Genomic DNA, 17,262 nt, shown 5'->3' with positions numbered 1-17,262 from the left:
CAACAACAAAAAAAAAGGTTAGATTCAAATGTTCCATGCAACAAAGTGAGTGTTCTTTCATTGTGTGTTGTTTCTAACTAAACCATAAGAAGTGTATAAAAAGTACAAGCCAACACAACGTTATTATACTTAAGCAAAGATGGCCCTCTTACATGAATAATCATTTCTCTGGTAGTGATTTTCATTGATCCTGAGGGACAGTTTTCTTCTAATTGCATCTAATGAGCTGGCTAAAAAATCAGTTCTCTCATTTCCACACAAATTAGCTCCTGTATATCTAGAATGCTGAAGGGATGAGGGAGAGCCTAAACCAACTCCATTTTCCACATCAACAGAGCTATCAGAAAACAGCATTTTCATTTAGGAAAGATTTTCTTAAATCAGACTTCTACTGTAAAATCTTAAAAAGCAACTTTAATGGATAACTTATCTGGGGCATTTTCTCAAATTTGTATACAATGGAGAAAAAAGAGAAACGAAAGGTGAATGCATGGAGTGCCTCTTAATTTTAGATGTATTTGTATGCTGCTGGATTACCTCTCTCAGCCCCTTCAAAGCAAGGGACATATTTTTATCATTGCCTCAGTGGAGGCTTACTAGCCCTATCCTCAGATGATGTAGACTGGTTTTACCCTAGTAAAGCTGCTCTGAAGCAGAACAGCTGAAGATATAATCCTGGTACAAAATCCAGGTGAGAAAGCACTATGATGTTCAATCACATTATGATATAGAATTAAACGTCTTGCCTAAAATCACACAGAAAATGTGTGGTAGCTAATGTCTGAGTCCAAGTAATTTAAACTTTACATCAGAATTACTGGTGTCATTACTATGATGCCACTACTTTTTTCTTTACTTTGCATAAAGATCAAAACAAATCATAGTCATTAAAAGACAAGCCAAAAGCTCAAGCTGATCTCTCTTCACGTTCCAGGAGAGTGAAATTACACCATAATGAGAACATGTAAAGACATATAAACTCAGACACAAAAGTATACTGAAATAGGAGAGAAATCATGCAGGAAATTGTGGAAAATTGTCTCAGGGACAAGTATCTCCAGATCACTTCTTGTAAAAGATTAAAACTGTAATGTCCCTGAAAATTTTGCTTATTATTTTTCAAGTTACAATAAATTTAATTACAGGCTTTGACTGAAGGCTCAGTTTAACTCAAAGTCAGTATTGAAGTTTAAGTTTTTCATGTTGAAGATTATTTCTACATCTGTATTCTATCCTTTCATTTTTCAGGTAAGACTAGAGACTAAGGGAAACTTGAAGCTGTTTTGTGATTTGAACATATTTTGTGATTTGTTAAAGCCTATTCTACAGTTTGTCCACTTCTGTAGCATCAAGAGGTCAAATAAGTTCATAAGAACTGAATCTCAGAGGTCACTTCTTTAACAAACTGGTTCAGGTACTCAAATTACTTTGCATTCTTCATACAGAGTTTATCTATATTATCTATAATGGTTTCATCTCATCATTCCAATTACTTGAAAAGTTGGCATAGCTTGAAAATGTTAAACTCTTGCAGACTGAAAAAAAATTGTCATCTCACTCAATGCAAATTGTTTTTAGCCTTAAAAAAACACAATACATCTTCTTAAGATGGAAACTGAGCAGAGTTTCATGTCGTTTACTTAGTTAATTGTAAACCAACAGATTATAATCTTCAATTAAAAGCCAGTGTTTAGGGTTAGGTTCATGACACTCTTACTAAGGAAGTATTCTATAAACAAACAAACAAATAAATAAATAAATAATCCAACAACTGGTTGCCTTCTTCATGCATTGAGGATGCGTGTAGGGTACAGGAAGGGTTTCACTCCGTATAGTTACAGAAATATATCCCCTAAAATAATGCTATGTAGTTTGGGTGAAAAGTGGTGCAAGCCTTTTATGCAAGGCTGCTGGTCTAGACTTAATTTTATTGTAGGGTTCTGAATTTTGATCAGTATTTTAATAAGACAGATGGAAACTTATTTCACTTTTTAATCTTGGTGAATGCTGAAATGAAAAATAATGGCAGTTACTTGAAGGTAAAATAATAAACTATTTCATTGTTCATTGTTTCTCCAAATTCTCATGCTTGTCTTTTAAAATAATTTCATGACAGTTCACGATTGTGGCAATGATCAACAGCTTTTGAGTTTTTTTTTTTTTTCTGTCTCTTCTCCAAAAGAAAACTTTTTTGTACTGTAGGTTTCTTTTTTTCTTTCTTCCTTTCTTCCTTTCTTTCTTCTTACTTTAGAATTGGCTTTGATGTGAATGCACCTGTCAAAGACATGAATCATGTGGGATGATAACTGTCTTATTTTAATCAGGTGACATTAAATGTTAGGTGAATCTTGGAAAGGATTTGTTGTCATCCTATTGATTGTTTTTGTTTCTTTGAGTGTGAAATGAAAAGTCTGTCTCCATATAATATGCCTCTGTTCCTTTGCATTCTAACTTCTCTTATTATAAGATGTTCTAGTTACTAAATTTTTAATGAAGAGCTGCAGATAACAAACCAATTCATGGCAGCCTGCAATTTAGCATCATTTGGTACAGCTTTACATTTAGTCCAGTATCCTTTCCCTCTGCTGCTTTTCATAATTAATTTATTATGGTTTTCCAAAAGCCTATCTTTACCATAGCACCATTAAAAATGTTTCACTTCACGCTCATTAAATTGGGCATTATTAAACATTATAATGTTAAGTATATTTGGTCTGGAAAAAGCAAAGTTTGAATAAGTAATCATCTCTCTCATAATGGTATCTTCTGGTAAAGTATATCAGAGAATAATATACATTAAATTAAAACATTTTTCCCAATTGGCATAAACAAAGCTATGTTTTGTCTCAAGGAAGCAATTTTTGCCATATCACCCAAAACATTCTCTTTTACTTCCTATCAGATGAAAACAAAACTCTGCATCACTTCACTGTTCATCTGAAACAAGTATAAAAACAATTAAAAAGTGCAATTCCTGCAAGAGTGAGATTTATACATCAAAATGACATTTGGCTCTCAACTTTAGCATACTTTTTTTCTACTGCTCTAGGACTGTATCTGCAAATACTTAAAGATTGTGAGGTTTATATTCAGCTTTCAGATCATGCACTCTCACTGTAAAATAACCTCTGTATTCACAGGATTTCCTAGAACCCTTTTTAAATTGGGCTGTGTCTATCTTACACGGGCTTTCTGTACATAAAGGCATGAAATCTCCTATAATGGAAATAAAAGTACAGTATTGTCCTCTATTTGATCATTTTAGCTCCTTATTTTTGTTAGGGCCTGTGGAAAAGAAACAACTGATCTTGACTTTTGACTTAAAACACTCCTCACAGCAGCAATTACAAGCTATCATTTGGGTGCTCACTAAATATTTCATCAGCATCTTTAAATTTATTTAGGTTTCCAAACACATCATTGGTATTTACAGTACTATCTGGACAACACTATTTAGAAAGTCTGTCAGGTTTCTAGTTCTGATACAAATATTTCAATATAATTTACCATTTCAAAAACCCTTAGTGACATCTATTCATGTTAATGAGGACCCTGGTTCTGCAGTGATCTGTTTTAAAATTTCCTGTGTTCATGTCTTGGCTGAATGCATAACTTTTACCATGCTTAATTGTATTTTGTTTTCACTTACCTTTAGCTTAAGCATTATTCTATTATTCATAAAAATTGGGTGAAATGAAAGTAACTAATACAAAGATTGATGAAAAATAAATCATACTATGAATGGACAAAACCAAAGGATTATTTTAAAGGTTTGCTATCCCCACTAACAGTTTATGGAAAACCAAAGATTTTGAGTGAGTGTAATTCAAGCTTTGGAGAAAATGAGGGCATTTATGCATACATATTTGTCAGCTAATAAATCAACTGGAAAAAAAAAAAAAGATTTTTAATTGATTGTATGTACAAAACTCTGTACTAGTGAAATAAGATTAGAGGTCTTATGTTTGAAAAAGATTTATCATTAAAATATTCTTCACCAGCATAAATAGTCATAGAATTACAATCTAACTCTCTCTTTGACTTCTTGGATTTTAGAAAAAAGTAGTGACGTGAAGCTATGTTTCAATTAGAGGAAACTTCCAGGTTAAGTACGTATAACAGAGAAAATGAGTACGAATTTATTCCAGAAGATAAGTCCGATCATGCTGGTGAAGACTGGAGTCCCTGTTGACTTGTGTAGTGACTTGGGCAAGTGAGATCACTACCCTGCCTCAGGCATGGGCAATGACTCAATTGTAATGTGTTACACAAACTTGTCATTTCACATTATTCATTTATAATGAAAAGCAGAAAAATGAAAACCAAAACTTGGCCTAATACAGTAAATGCATTTATTGGAATAGTATTCATTTGTAATATTATATCCATCTATGTATAATCTATGATATTTCTGGCATAAGAGGCATCAAAATATATTTCCTTCCTTCAACAAACTTTGGATCAGACTTGTTCTCAGCCAGAGATGTTGTCTTTGTAGCTAGTACCCTTTGATACATGTTTCTCTTCCATGAATATTTAAACTGTTAAGGTTGTGCCCTGTGTAGCACACCTAAGACATTTTTCATAGTGTTCATTTATAATGATTGGCAATATCAGAACTACTTCAGCAGTGTAACTGCACAGCAGATTTGTGTGGACTCAGGTAGTACCTTTCTGAATAAGAGTCATATTATAAATTTGGGTACTACGTGGGCAGATGTCTTTCAGAAGCACTGATGTCTCTTACTTCAACATTTTTCAAATGCGTGCCTTAGCTTCAGGGGCAGTTAAAGAAGACCTCCTATGTGAGCTGCAAACTCTGCAATTCAAGCAAATTCCCAGTCATTGCCCCCAGCTTTCTGTTCCAATAATTCAGTAAGACTGAATGCAGACACACAGATTCACACTGAAAGCTGTAAATAATTATCTTGGAAAGGGTTAACCTGAGAACTCTCACAAAACTCAACAGCTGGCAGAAGATTCAAGAGAAAGGAAGGACCTTGCTTTCCTATTATTGTAACTGGAATATAAAAATCACAGAATATCTTCCCTTACTTACCAAATTAATGAAACTATGATTACTTCCACGTATTCTACAGTTTTTTTTCTTTACAGGTAATCTATCTTTTCCTTTAAAATGGATTCTTGTAAAATTAAGTATGCCTCTCTCCTATGCAGAATGTGCTTATTAAAAATCAAGCTGTCTAAAATACCTACCTCAACATTTCCAAACATCCTACCTTTACAAAGGTGCATTTATCAGAGCTAAATGCTCTGTTGACCCTTGTGCAGAAGATAGAAAGGAAATGAAATATTGGTGACTTGCAAACTGGAGTTGATCAACTTCATATATATAATTGTACTTTGAAAACAAAAATATGAAGAAAGTACCTTTGGATTGAGTTTTTGGAGTATAAAGGGACTTAAAATGGAATTTTCTTTAGAAGTTAAATTTGTATGGTACAAAGAAGAACAAACATAATATATTGAGTCCTATTAGCTCAATACTCATCTCCCAAAGAACCATGAACCTCCCCAGGTAATGATCCTGTCTTGTTAATGAGCATCAATCTTCATTTGTTTAGGGTCTACCACTAGTTTATTTCATTTCATGCCTCTTGTTTTTTGAATCTCAAAGCAAAGTAAGAGTTGATTCCTATGCGCTTTCTTATCTTTCTTTATTGCTAAAAGAGAAGAAAGTGCATCTGCTAACCAGACTAATCCATCTTGGTAGTAGGAATTAATTTAATATAAAATTAATTTTAAATCTGTGGGTGCTGTTTCACAGTATAGTCATCTCCCTAGTGCATGACCTTGTCCATGAAATACACAGAGAAAAGCTTACAGAAATTCATCAATGAGAAAAAGTTACAGTAATTCATTGCTAAGGTTACCTCATGTCATAGCTCATTCCTGTAAGACAAGTTTTGCTGTCTGTGATAATGAGAAAAGAAGCCTGCGGTTATAGGGAATACCATTTCCTTCAGCAGCTCACAAGAGTAGAGCTGTATTGAGGACAGGTAAAGCTCCTTCAACAGTTTCAGGTAATCTCAAGAGTTCTTGGTGGGGGAGAAGATGGATTTTCTCACTTTCACTGGAGAAGAAGGGAAGGTTTCTCATCTTTTTAGTCTTTTTGTCAGAGATTAATGTGTGGAAGTAAGGAAAACAGATGAGCAAAGCCTGAGTCACACTAAGAGAGAGGTTTGCAAGGGAGCTGCAAGTAATCTCTAATTCCTAGTCTCCTTTGTCAGTTTTTACACAGATCCAGTATGAAACGATAGCTTCAGAAAGCATTAGGAGGGTTCACTCCCATGTACAGTTTTGCCATTTACGTGTATGACAATATGTATGGCAATACATATATCACATATATGACACTTTATTTAAGTGCTTAAAGTTTTAGCTTATTCTAGACAGATAAACAACTCCACTAAATTCAGTGATAGCACTGTACACACCGTTGTATATTTGATGAATAGGAAGGCTTTACTGGAAAGAGAGAACTGACCTGGTTTCAAATGCTATTGTAATCGTTTATCATCATCATAAATCATATTTCACAGACAGGAGAGGTGTCAAGCAGATCTCTTGTACCTAGGGACAGAAAAGAAATCAAAGGTCTATAATATGCAGAAATATTTTCAATGATCTTGAAATTGAATACTTGAGCTATTTTTTACTTTCATCTTTCAAAGTAGGCGAATATCTTTTTTTTTTTTTTGCCACTGGGTATCCAAAAGGACATATGGTATGCTCAGATGCCAATGCAATCAGATAGTGCTCCAAAAGAGAGATGCTAGCTGTGTGAGAAACACTCTGTAGCCAATAACTTAGGCTCAGGCGAGGATCTCAGTGAAGTAATAATTTATTCGCGATTGCAATGGCGGGCGTCCCACAAGCAGGAGCGCACCTACTCGTTCCAAAACACAGTTTATATACTTTTTGATGACAGGACCCTTCCCTGTTTCCCCACTGAGTGGGTAATCCACGTTCACAATCTATCTGATGCTTCACAGACAATGCATGGCCTTCAGTTGCCGGCCTGTTAAATTTCAAATTTCTTTTGACTTTTTTACTGTTTGAAGTGGTAATGTATTGACTTCGCTTATCTGACTTAACACCGTGATTTTCACCTAATTGTTCTAAGGAGTCTGGTTGTCTGCATTTTACAAGGTCGCCTGCTAAGTTTTCTTATCACTGCAAGCATATCTCAATACCCCATTCCTTACCTTTAAACAATGTAACTCTGCAAAAACAACATTTTTATTCCCACAGCTGTCTTTTTCTGTTATATGGTATGAGAATTGGAAACAAACTTATTTTCTAATTCTTTTTAAAAACAACTCATTTTCTGATATGGTGTCAGAAGTATGATTTAAGATATCAACATCTTTATTCAGAACATAACCAAGTTCGTTTTATTAGCGATATATTCATATAAGTGTAAGGATTCAGCTTGGGAATTACACTATGTGTTACTTAATATCCATTTTATGCATTTAGATAGTATGGTAAAAGATTAGTGAAACAGGATTGAGAAAAGGTTAATTTACTACATGCACAACTTGGATTGCTAGCAATAAAAATGACTGATGACAACCAACTCATGAAGAAGCAAAGCTACACTCAGCATAGCCCTTGTGAATTAACTTTGTTTCTTCTAAGAGGAGAATAGCTTTTGTTTCCAACTTCAGTCAGTTAGACTCTGAAAGCATAATGATAAGTCTTTCATGTACTGCCTTTATTTTTCTCCACATTTTTGTTGTGTCAACTCAGACAGCTGTTTGCAACACAAAACTAAACAAACAAAACAACTAAACTGAAAAGAAACTTGAATGCTTCCAAAGCATCTGACTTTGAATAACATTAGTGAATCAATACCCTGAATCATGACTGCATTATGTGTACTAAAAGCAGAGGAAATACAAACACAGCACATAAATTCCTCTGATTAACAAAAAATAAAAAAATAAAAAAAAATCAGAGGCTAAACCGATAAACTGATAGCCCCTCCCCCCCCTTTTTTTTTTAAGTAGCTTTTCTATTACTGTAACTTGATTTATGTTTTCCCTTCTAATTCCTACAATGTAACTTACAGTATTAAAAAGATACTGCAGCACAAAACCTCAGAGTAGTAAGTGATCTCAGCAGGTACAGCTACACGTTGAATTACAGGTATGTGAGAGCATAGTTGGTACAGACTCTATGTATGTGCCAATTAAATAACTGCTTCATTTTAGGGGCTCAGAGAAGAGCTTGCCATATTCTTTACCATTTCAGAGAAAATTGGATTCTTCTCTGGCACAAGAGCTGCAAAATTTTTAAAAATTTAAATTGCTTCTGCTATAAAGAGATATTACACCAGGTGAACTACAGACAGGACATATTAAAATAAAACAAAACAAAACCACCACCACCACAAAAACACCTTCAACAACACATAAGATTCTACTATGGGAATAAACTCCTGCAAAATGCACAGGAAGAACAGGGAACAAGACTATTGGTGAATATAACAAAAATACAATATGAATACATTAGATTCACCCATGTATCAATACAGCAACTGCTTTCCCAATAGATTTATATTATTTCTGGAAAAGTATCAGCCTATAATACTCATAAATGTATTTGCTGCTACACAGGCAGATATAGCATTCATTCCACTTTATCTGAAAATGATATTAGAGTTAAAACAAAAAAATGAAACATATCTTCAGTCAAGAGTCAGAGAACAGTACTCACACACTGTTCAGACAAGAAAACAAATCTGAAAGGAAAAAGAAAAATCCATCAATTCACAAGGGAATAATTCTGTTTACTAAAGTGGGAGTTGGACTAGAAAGTTGGACTAGAAAAATATAACAAAAATACTCCAATGTGCTCTCTTTATTCTTTCCTGTGATTGTGAAAACAGCCTTTTCAGGAGGTTACAAAAGGTTGTGTTCACACTGTCTGTCTGAAGATCAAGGTTTGGTGTGTGAGCCAGCTCCCACTTTCAAGTTGGACTTTTCCCATGAAGCTAGTAAGAATTTGTGTCCAAGTCTAGCCTAAGCACACAGAACAATACACAGCCTTCTGAGATTAAGATTTGCACATCAGCTCAAACCTAAACAAAATGACGAAATACAAATCATTTGCATTTTTTACCTACATAATATAGACAAACACCTATGCACAGAAAACATACTATTTGTAGCATATAATACAATTTACAATTAAAAAAATGCATTATCTCAAACTTTGTTCATTTCCAATCACCTAAACTGGGAAACAAAAAAAAAAAAAAAAAAAAAAAGTTGTATACAGGAGGCACAGATTGTTTTAAAATTATTTCAGTATAAGGAAAACATATACCAGTTCAAATGCCAGAATCTCTGCTGTCATGACCCTCTTAGCTCTAGAACTCCAGCCCTGTGGGGACTATACTGATTTTTTTGCTCCCATAATTTTTACAATTATTTTCAGTGTTCACTCTTAAAGTTAATTGGGAAAATGATCCATTTTATCTTGGTCATAACTCTGCAAAACCACTTAACTTTGACCATTTATATACAAAGATTAAACCCACTGTTTTTTATAGTAAAATTACATGATTCAGCCCTGCTTTGTGTGCAAGTGAATTTCTCCCTGAAGTCTCTCACTCTGGCAGCAAATGATAGACAGGATTATGCCCACATTGCTTTTGGAAATGATTCTGCAATCTTTCTGCATGAAATAAATGGGAACTCAAATTTTTATGTTTATATTGGTCTATCTTTACTCACTTTTCCCACAAAATAAGACATGCAGGCAAGTTGGATGACATAGTGCTGCATTTAGGCTTTCAAAGTCCTTCACATTTTTTTCTTCCATTTTAAAGAGCAGATTTTTCTCCCAGATATGTTTTAGTAGCTTTCCTAGAAGTCATAAAAGTCACACATTTGTAATGGAGATAAAAAATGTTTGCTATACAGCATAAGCATATGGAAGAATTTGTGTGTGTTTTGGAAAGTTTAATTGCCTGTGTACGACTATAGTTTGTGACACTGGTGCAAAATACTTCTTGAAAATTCTGTGGTTAACTGCACCAAATATTGTAAAGTCAGTCTGAACTAATTCACAAAAAATACACTCATTAGCTTAAAAAATATCCTCCTTTCCACTTGGAATATCAGGTTTCTATTCCGAGCAGTTTTGCAGAAAAATCACAGCCTTTCCACATAGCATTTTAACAGAAAGATTAAAAGCATGAACTGAGCAAAGACAGCGTTATTCACCAAACTTCAAGTTGGAAAATGAGACTATTTGAAAATAAAGCCCACAAAATTGACCCTTTTGACCTTAGATGGGCTCAAATCTAAGCTCTTTTTTTTTTTGCAACTTCGACAGCTAAGAAAAATCCTTAAGTTTTTTTACAATAATACCTTACAATAATAAACGCCTCTGCCCCAATCTTCTTTTCTAAGGAACTGCTGGCATGTCCCTCTGTTGTACTAGTTCCTTATCTCCTAAGTGCAATTTTCTGATATATATCTGCGGTTGGTCAAACAGTTCAGAAAGATGAAAATGAGAGAAGAACTTAATTTAATGTTCTTCTCATCACACTGAATCAGAAATGCCTCATAATGGAATAATTGCTATCATTTGATAGCAATAGCTATCATACTACCCCCCTAGCTCTGAGTTTCTAATGGCTGTTAAAAATCAGCAAGAACCCGAAACTGGCACGTGTTATTTGGTGTCAGGTTTAATGTATGTGCAGTCACATTCCAAACAAATAGCTATACTCAAGAAAAAAGCTAATAATTCTTAAGAATAAAAGTGTCTGAACCTGTACTTACAGTCCACTTCAGGCCACAGAAAAGAGATACCTTGGAAAGATTCTCTGTACTGTCTATCACTTTCAGTTAGACCAACCTTTTGACAAAATTGTAGATCTTGTTCTGTGCTGGGAACTCTGCAATACAGAGGGCAAGATTCTTTTTATGGCTCTATTGCTGTGCAGTAAACAAAACTAATGGTCCAAACTTTTTGATTAGTCTAACTACAATATGGCCACATTCTGACACAGCAATCAGATAAATCAGCAAGCAAGAAGAAGCTAGGTCAGGTGCAAACCCAGTGCAAAAGAAACAGGGCAGGTTTGTTCAACAGAGTTTGAATGTCAGGCATACCTTTGACTATGCTTTTTGTCAAATGTTGCATAACAGCTAAGAGATTTTGTGGGGGATATCTTCCCACAATGAATATGAAACCTCTAGTACATACCTAGACAAACTAGAACAAAGAAATGAAACAAACCAACAAAGAAACAAAGCCAACCTTCTGAAAACCAACCAATTGTCAACTTTTCTTAAACAAAAAACACAACTACTTGTTCCCTGTAAGGTAACCAGGAACCAGTGTCTGTGCTACTTTTGTGCATGTATTTTCTCAGTTTGTGTTGTTCATCAGGGAATACCTTGGAGAACTGACAAATACCTAGCGGGAGATCACTAAAGAATTATTACAGAATATCCTCCCTATGTGATACTTTTCAAGTTGCACTAAATCTCAGGGTTGATTGCAAAACCTGAAAGATATTAAGGTTTTTTTAGCAGCTTCAGGTAGATTGAAAGCTTTTAGGGCTGATAAGAGCTTTAGGAAGAAAACGAGCACAGCTCTATAATTTTTTTTTTTTTAATCAAAGCAGGTCAGAGCTTTGCAGCTTTTCATTTCCACTCCATGGCTCAAAATATGATTTCTTACACATACAGCACAAAGAATACCTTTGAAACAAAAAGTTCCTGAGTAAGGTCTAATGCTTTCAGTACTAGGTAGCTCATAGACTGATTTTCAGTGGTACTCAACACACGAAGTTTTCAGTGTAATTGATATGAAAGCAGGACCAGTGAGGCAGATCAATAAATCTCATCAGTGAAAAGATAAGAAAACTTTAAACTAGTTCTCCTTGAGAAAAAAAATCAAAAATTAAAATTAAAAAAGAAAAAAAAAAGCAAAGAAGCATCAGTTTTATACCGGCAGAATTCTGGCATTTAGGTAGCAAGGAGGAATGGAATGAGGAAAATACAAAACAACTTTTTTCCAATTTTTATGATATATCTAGAATTGTCCAGTCATTATTGCCATCTCAACTTGATTATCTATAAGTTAGTATATATTTTGCTATATAATATTTGAAGGGTCCATTTTGCCCCCCTGCTCTTTAGGCACTGAAAATATTAATCATATGTAAATGACTAAGGGAAAACATATCTTATCAGCATGATTTTTTATAGAGATACTGTGAACACCTCGGTTATTTGTCCCTCTGTACCTAAATATTACAAAACAAAGGATAAACTACTGTTTCTCACTTGATTCCTCTCCGTTAAAAAGAAATCAGTGAAGTGTAAATTTGGTTTTGTTTCATGATGAAATTAAAAACAAACGTCCAGTTTTTAATTGCTTGGTCCTCCGCCATGTGTATGGTTTCTTCATCCTTTGCACACACTTCCTGCAGTCATGGTCTGTGAACACTGCTAATCAACACAATTACCATCTCCTATTGCATTTTCATCAGAAGATTGGTATAGTGGGATTGTATAATCTTGATTATGTATTGATTTTTTTTCAATGTTAACATCCTCCTCTGAAATGGAGTCATGAACCTGACTTCAAATTTAAATAACTGTATTGTCATTAATGAAAAAGTAACACATCATAGTAATTTAAAGGGAGCACAAATGAATATTTATCTACCTTTATGAACCAAGAGGTGATGATACAGCACTCATGTTGTCAGAGATTTTCTATTTAATTTAAGGATTTTTATAGTTAATCTTCACCATGTTAGAAAACAACAGCAAGACACAAAATAAACAGCTACAGTTGCAATTTTTGTAGCCACATCAGCTTGATTCTCCCTAACATGTGTATGATCACATCCCTATCTTGAAATCACATATATCCCTCAGTCACATCACCATTAGAAAGACTGTGCTAATCATTTCTCCCCACTTCCAGCAGTCCTTTTCAGCAGTTTTAGAAAATATCTAAACACGGAGAGGAGTGAAATGTTGTGCAACTGTGGAGGGGGAAGAATTGAGAGAAAGACAGTGCTCAGGAGGACATGGATTGCTTCACAACAAATTTTTTTTGAAAAACAGCAGGTGCCGAAGGGTAATAAAAGTAGAAAAGTAGAAAAGCTGAAATGAATACAAGTGTTGTGAATATAGTGAAAGTGTACGGCAGTGCTATTCTGAAATACGTCTAACTTAATAGGCATTGCTCTGCTGCTAGTTTACACTGTTCATTGGAATTAAATATTTAATTCTGCCATATCTCAGTTACAGGCCTTTATGAATCCACCTTTTAGTAATTTGACAGTTTTAAAGCAATACCACAATATCATTAATCTTCTATGGACAGGTGGTGTCCCCACCACAATCTGAGCTTTGCATGGTGCAGTGGAGATGTTTGTTCATGAGTTTTACAGTTTCAAGATTCAGGTTGTCTTTGAAATACATGATCACTGTTTACAATTAGAGATAAAATATGACATCTTTCAAAAAGCAAATTTTAAAGATGGATGCACTTTAAGGTCAACTGAAAGTGTTTCACTGCAGCGGCACATGCTTAAGCTTCTTAGCAACAGCTTAAAGCAAATATTATGGTTAAATGAATAGCTCTGGAATGAGATGCACTGCAGAACCTAAGGGAAGTATTCATATGGTGGGAGACATAGCACTGTCCATGTGTTTGATACCATACACGTCAAAGTAGGACACCAAATATGTCAAAGAACTTGGATAGCATGAAGCTCTGTAAGCAGAGAATTGCATAGATAAAACTGCTAAGCAAACATTTTATTTCGTTCTAAGTAGATAATCCTTAATTTCTGAGAAAAAGTGAATGAATAATAGTCTCCATAAAACAGGAAGGTGTAATGTATAACTGAAGGAAAACCAGCAAAATATTTGTAAGCTATGAGGGAAAAAACAACAGTAATATATTCACAAACAGGGCATTCCCGTTTTCCTCTTTCTAAAGAAAATTAAAGCTCTCTACACAGAAAAGTGTGAGACTTAGTCAAAAAATGAAGGAAAAAAAATGGAAAAGTATTTGCTAGAGTAACTTTCACTTCAGTAAATTCGGCTATGTTCATTTTTAAAGGACCATGACTGACTTGCTCTCTGCTCAGTATTACAAGTATGTTAATTATTCCCTGTGTAATTGGAAAGGCCTTTTTTGAGGGAAAAAAAAAAAAAGTTAAAATCACTTTTGCGTGGTTTATACTATAGTTGCTCTAAAAAATCCCTAGCAAACTATTTCTGTTCTCGGTACTTTTACTCTCAATTGGCATGGAGATCCAAAGAAATATACATATTACACCAATTAATATCTACAGACAATTCCATAAAAATACATCTGTCAGAACTGTGATTCTCTCAATGGAAGGAAAGGATATGAGTTAGGAATGAGAAAAAAAATAAATTAATAATTAATCAATTACAGTAGTAAATTGTAAAACTAAGTTATATTTTACAGTTACAAGCTAGAAGAACAAGTTGTAAATGTACCTGTATTAATTCCCTATTTCTTTTTTAGTCTAAAATAGTTTAAAAGACATAGGAATAATTGCCTCAAGGAGAATGTGTGCATGAAAGAATGCTTTACTTAGATCATGAAATATCTTCTAAGAAATTGCATGCTGATGATAGTAGATGTAAGAGTCATAGTCTCATATGGAAAATGTAGGTCAACCTTCTAGCATGGGTCTCATACTTTTTAAATTTCTTTTCCATTCTGTATACAAACAATAAGGTCTTGAACGATCAGTCTTAAATAATCCTATTTTCCCCTTTCCCTCAAAGCATTCAAATGTTTGTTTCCAGGAGTCTTGTTGTTTTTAAGTCAAAACAACAGATTAATAGTTTCCTACCTCAGTTCTGATTCTTAAAATAAGTACATTTCTTACATTTGTTACCTCCATATCATATAAAACCATGTCCCGTTTGACAGAGTTTTTTTGGTTGGTGGTGTTTTTTTTTTTTTTTTTGATGAAGTGCAACTTCATTGTCATTTCTGTATTCTGGAATGGAAATTGTCTATCTCCCCTTCATCTTTATTATGACTGAATTAATTTCCGTTTTCTTTGGATATGGTTATTTCCATTTCCACCAGTTATCTTGTTTCCATCCTCATGCTTCACCTTATCACTCTTACTGAAAACTTAGCTAATGTATTCCTTTAGTTCAGGGGTAATATCTTGATCAGCTCTAACCTCATCTTCATTGTCAAAGCATAAAGATCCCATTTTATTTTATGACTAAAGGACCATTTGTATCAGTTTTAATTTCCCTCCTAAAGTATAATTGTGTTTTTCGTTTGACAATTATTATTAGTTAAATCTGATGGTCCCTCACCTTCAAAATACAGCCTTCTGGGACATATAAATTCCACTGTTCTCTGTAGGCTGTGTATTTTTTTCTAATATCCTTTCTTCCATTTAGGATTGCAACATTTCCCTTGAAGGGTTCCTTCCCACACCCTCCTTGCCTATAACACAAGATGTGTTGTTACCAATGTTATGCTCCCACTACAAATACTTGCTAGGTGTCACTCATAGCAGTTGCCAGTCACTCGCTTTAAATTTCTTGACTGAGTAATTGAATAAGTTTAAAGCAGAAAAATTAGAAAGATGTAAAATGCACTCCCTGAAACAAAGCAAAGCAAAGCAAAGCAACACAAAACAAAACAAAGTAAAATAAAATAACAATATCACTCTATCATCCATCACAAAAATTATCATCATTCACGATGAAATTTTGCAAAGCTTTTTGGACCCATAGATATTTTTGAATGAATACAGAGGAATAAACCAACCAATACTCAGTTAACAATGGTGAGCTACATTTGACTGTTTGTCACTTGTCTTTCCTTTAGACATGAGACATCAGGGAAAAAAAAAACAACACGCACACACACACACAAAACCAAAAAAAAAAAAACCTGCTAAGTAAGAAATTGTTCATATAATAATTATACAATATTTACAGAATTTCACTTTGGGACTTTATGTTTTCTTCCAAAAGAAAGCATTTTTACAGTTCTTGTGCTACATCTGTGTTTAAGCTGACTTTTATTAAAAAAAAAAAAACCCTACATGGGCAAGAAATTATGAAGAGATGCTAGGGACTGAAGGGCCCCTCTTTTTCCCTGCTTCAGGATAAAGACAGTATATTACACCAATCTAAGAAGAAGGAAACTTTTCTTTAATTTTCAGAAGCATTGCTGTCTTTTATTAAATAGAAAAATTCCCTTTACAAAACATGAAACCTTCCATGGGAACTGTGTAGCTAAGATGTCCTTTAAAGAACACAAAGAGCATCTCCTCACACTTGAAAGATAATAGAGATGTTGATATAACAGGTCTATTCCATGTAAAATAAAGAAAGTCTACTTCATATTGTGACGTATAATGGAATAGTCCCACTGACAGATCAGGAGCCATAACCATTCTGCAAAGCTCTATCTTCATAGTGACATCTTTGTCATTTCATATTGAACCAATGCGTCTCACATCTCTATGAGAAGCCAATAACTATTTGCAATATCATGCACCTGATACCGTGGCCAAATGCTTATCTGGCTGAAATCCTCTATTTTGCAAAGAACGTGCAGCTAATTCAATTTAACAGGTAGCTTTTCTTAAAATTGAACCAGCCTTAGCTTCTGCATAGAAGTTAATTTTTCATTCTGAACTGATGTCCTTTTTAACAGCTTTGTTGCTGAATACTCTAGATACCACTTGGATTCCCAAGACAAAATCAGTTAGAATATTTTCTAACTGAAACACAAAAATAAAACACAAACACAAACACAAAATATTTTACTCTGAGAAGTAACAAGTTTATATTTTAATATTTTCTTCTTTATGTCCTAGATCTCATTTCATAGACTATCTTCAGTTTTTATTCCAGATTTGTCAGAGTAAAAACAAACAAACAAACAAAAAAACTTCTAAAAATACACTAGTGTGGCTGTCAGTCAAAAAAAAGATTCTTGTCATTGCTATTGTTTCTGATCTTTTGCTTCTGAGTTCTAAATGCAATTCTGTCAGCATTACAATGAAAGAAAACATTGCCCATGTATTTTTAAAATAAACATCTGTGGAGGTTACCTAAAAAAGCTTTTGCAAGCAAATGTCATATGACATACAGGAGGATTCCATGAATTTCTTTAGGTCCATCATGTTCTACAATGAGCTGCTAGGAGCAGTCAGTTCTGCTGGTCTCA

At 34.1% G+C, this 17,262-nt stretch overlaps 1 long non-coding RNA gene across 1 annotated transcript; it reads right to left on the bottom strand.

The window, feature by feature from the left end:
- Positions 1–1,963: 1,963 nt before the first annotated feature.
- On the bottom strand, positions 1,964–12,669 carry LOC136791122 (uncharacterized). Its single transcript, XR_010832446.1, has 3 exons — positions 10,824–12,669; positions 6,509–6,594; positions 1,964–2,274 (listed from the first exon to the last, which is right to left on the bottom strand). It is a non-coding gene; the product is annotated as an uncharacterized lncRNA (long non-coding RNA).
- Between the last annotated feature and the right edge of the window lie 4,593 nt (positions 12,670–17,262).

Source organism: Anser cygnoides, chromosome 6 (genome assembly GCF_040182565.1).
Source record: "Anser cygnoides isolate HZ-2024a breed goose chromosome 6, Taihu_goose_T2T_genome, whole genome shotgun sequence".
Classification (NCBI taxonomy): Eukaryota; Metazoa; Chordata; class Aves; order Anseriformes; family Anatidae; genus Anser; species Anser cygnoides.
The sequence above is the reverse complement of the archived record's forward strand: the minus strand, read 5'-3'. Positions and strand labels throughout refer to the sequence as shown.